The following is a 4043-nucleotide window of genomic DNA, read 5'->3' as shown; positions in this document are numbered from 1 at the left end:
AGACAACTCAATTATCCACATGTTTCTTTTTATGTAAAGAAGCAAATTCGGAGAAGAAGATTTTCAAAATTGATGTGTAATATAATATAATATCTTGGAACACCAATGAAGACTTATGTGTAAAAAAAATTATATTTTATTTGTGGTTGTCTCCCCAAATTTGGCTATAAATAGGGGTGCTGTAATGCCCAAGATTTTGTATCATGTTAATCTGAGATTATTGATTATTAGTGGACACGATTATAACCCGGACCAAGAAATAGGAAGAGCCAAGAGGTGGGCCGAAAGTGTCTCGCCCGGGCGGAAGTTTTTGTCCGCTCGAGCGAGACGGAATTCTGAAAGAGGGCCGAGAGTTACTCGCTCGGGCGGAAGTTTGTGCTCGCCCGAGCGAGACTGCTTGAATTGCGAGGGCCGAGAGTTACTCGCCCGGGCGGAAACTTATGTCCGCCCGAGCGAGTGACGTGTTCGGTAAAGGAATGGGCCACGTCGTGTAATACATGCATGCAATATATATATACAATCGTTGCCTCAGAAACAAGAAAAGGAAAGGAAAAGAGTTGGGGAGGAAACGTTGTTCTTGATTTCAATTTCAATCGTGCGATCAATCCGTCCGTCTGATTTTGATTCTGACTTCGGTACCGAGTTCCTAGCAACGTAGGCTACACTTTGACGTAAGTTTTGCTACGTTTTGACATGCTTTGAAATTATGCTATTGTCAGAATTGAATGGAACTCATATATGTTGTTCTTGACATAGTAGACATCATAGAATCGAAGTCAGATTAAGAAATAGACTGATTATGGAATTGTTATGATTTTCTGATTATAATCAGTTGATACCGGACAGATTTGGATTAGGGATTGATTAGAGATTGTATTGGATATGGGTTATAGATTGTAACTATTATCTAGTGAATTGGTATAGACGGGGATATTGGAATTGTACCGTTATACTGTTGATTTTGAATTAAATCCAGATTGATCAGATTATTATGGAATTGACTGGTATATTGATATGAGACTGTTGATATTGTCAGTACCAGACAGGCCTTGAGGTCAGGACTTTGACTGAGCAGGAAACCGAGACTGCAACGAAAGGTATAAGTCAATGTGGTATTGGGAGATGGACTTGAGTCGGCTTGGACTTGGGTTTCCCTAAATCACATACTTTACTTTAGTGCATTGATATTTGCATTTATTTGATTAATATACTTGTTCTCTTGATATTTAGACAACAGGTATTAGTCGAACTGTCTTGTGACACACCGTGCCGGATAGTGGTGGTATCGCCACGGCACATTGCACGATGTCACAAGATAGGACGCTAGCGATAGAGCTACAGTCCATGACGGTTAGGTCAGGACACTGGATGTATGGTTATATCGAGTAATGGAATCCATTACGGAATTCGATATAGGAACACCATATTTGGTTATATCGAGTAAAGGGGTTGGAATTCTTCTATTACGGAATTCGATATAGGAATACCGGGGCACTGGTTATATCGAGTAATAGAGATTATGGTTCCCTTCTTTACGGAATTCGATATAGGAATACCACATCCGGAAACCGGGATCCCTAGACTAGGATTGAGTCTAGTCTTAAATTATGTAGCTACGAGTATTGTAGATTCTTGTTTATGTTTCGGAGTATGATACATATTCATGTTACCTGATTACATGCTTTATATTGTTTATATGATTGCATGTTTCATTGATTTATACTGGGGATTATATTCTCACCGGTATATCCGGCTGTTGTCTTGTCTGTATGTGTACTTGACAACAGGTGGGACAGGTTCAGGGTCGAGGAGATGAAGAGCTAGATCGTGATTAGAGTGGTGGCACCGGACTTGGACTAGAAGTAGGGTTAAACACTTGACTTTAGTTTAAACCCTAGTTTGAATAAATGTTTGTGATACAGGATTTTTATTTTATATATATATACTGATATGTATATATGGTTTGATTTCACTACGTTCCGCATTTTAAAAAAAAAATTTAGACCCTGTTTTAATTGATTAATTAGTCCCAATTATGATTAAGAACTTGATTAGCGTCCGGGTCCCCACAACAGGTGGTATCAGAGCGATAGATCCTTGAGATTGAGATAGGAGCTAGTGAGCGGGGTAGAATGAGATTTTCTTTCCTTGCTTTTAATTGCTAGCATGTTTACCGCTTTAATACATGTTACCTGACTTATCTGCTATTGATATGGTATTGTGTATTATTGGAATGGATCAGCTGTAAGATGATCCGGGGAGGCTTGAAACAGGAATATTGTTGGGATTGCTAATCCTTTTGAATTAAGATATGCCTCCGAGGAGAATGCCAGAACAGGGGAGTACCTCGAATCCTCCCATGGATGTGACACCTACAGCAATGGAGAAATTGCTGAAACGGTTTCAGTCATTTCACCCACCGACTTTGAAAGGAACGGAGAACTCCGTGGATTGTGAAAGTTGGTTGGACGACATTGAATCACTGTTTGAGTCTTTTGAGTATACGGAGGAAAAGAGGGCGAAACTGATAATACACCAGTTGCATGACGTTGCTAAACACTGGTGGATCACGACAAAAAGGGCATTGGAACAGCGAGGTACGGCCATTACCTGGAATGTGTTCAAATCCGAATTTTATCTACGGTTCTTTCCAGTATCTTATAGGAAAGACAAGGGAGCCGAATTTGCGAACCTGAAACAAGGCCAGTTAAACATTGAGGATTATGTGGCTAAGTTTTCTACGTTGCTCCGATTCGCTCCCCACGTAGCTGAACATGATGAGGCCGTTGCGGACCAGTTCATAAATGGCCTAAATCCTGAGATTTTTACTCTGGTGAATACTGGGCGGCCCAACAACTTCACCGATGCCCTGAATAGAGCCAAGGGAGCCGAGGCAGGCCTGATGAGGCAGAAAGAGGCTTCGTTTGTGCTTCCAGCACCGGGACAACAACCACCTCCTCGATTTGAAGGTGGCAGCAGCAGTAGTACCGGGAAGAAGGATTTCTTGAAGGTTAGAGGAAAGCAATTCAAGAAATCAGGGACTACCTCGTCCAGTTCGAGTGGCTCTAGACAGACCGGTCAGAGCCAGAGTTATGCAGGACCGTACTGTGGTACTTGTGGACGGAGGCATTCCACAGATCAGTGCCGAGGAGTAGTTGGCAGCTGTCGTATCTGTAGACAGCAAGGACACTTTGCCCGAGTGTGTCCACAGCGAGGTGCCCAGGGATCGCAGGCAGCTGAGTCATCTGGATCAGTGGCTCAGGCAGGTAGACGACCGTCTGCCGTGCATACTTTTCAGCCAGTACCGGCTACTCTGTCACAGCAGAGGCCAGGAGGGGGCCAGACCGCGAGCCAGCCTCCTAGACAGCAGGCCCGATTGTTTGCTTTGACTGAGGAGCAGGCACAGGATGCACCTGATGATGTAGTTGCAGGTAACTGTTTTATTTTTGGTTATCCTGCTTATGTATTGATTGATACTGGTGCATCACATACTTTTATTTCTGAGAGGTTTGCATTGAGTCGTGCATTACCAATTGAGTCATTGTCTGCGGTAGTGTCGATTTCTTCCCCGTTAGGAACAGGTTTGATATCAGTGAAATCTGTGAAACCTTGTATACTGCAGTACGATGGACATACGATTGAACTAGACTGTATTGTGCTTGGTTTATCTGACTTTGATTGTATTGTCGGTATCGACATGTTGACCAAGTACCGAGCTACAGTCGATTGTTTCCACAAGATTGTTCGATTCAGACCTGAGAGGGCTGAGGAGTGGAAATTTTATGGTAAGGGTTCTCGAGCTCGAATTCCTTTGATATCTGCAATGAATATGACACGATTATTGCAGAAAGGAGCGGATGGATTCCTGGTATATTCAGTTGATTTACTGAAGAAGAGCCCATCATTGGCGGATTTGCCAGTGGTGTGTGAGTTTGCTGATGTCTTTCCAGATGAGATTCCTGGATTGCCTCCGATTCGAGAGATAGACTTCAGCATTGAGTTAATGCCAGGAACAGTTCCGATTTCGAGAGCTCCTTACAGGA

Source organism: Primulina eburnea, chromosome 18, assembly GCF_022965805.1.
Source record: "Primulina eburnea isolate SZY01 chromosome 18, ASM2296580v1, whole genome shotgun sequence".
NCBI classification, from domain to species: domain Eukaryota; kingdom Viridiplantae; phylum Streptophyta; class Magnoliopsida; order Lamiales; family Gesneriaceae; genus Primulina; species Primulina eburnea.
This window is presented reverse-complemented; position numbering follows the sequence as displayed.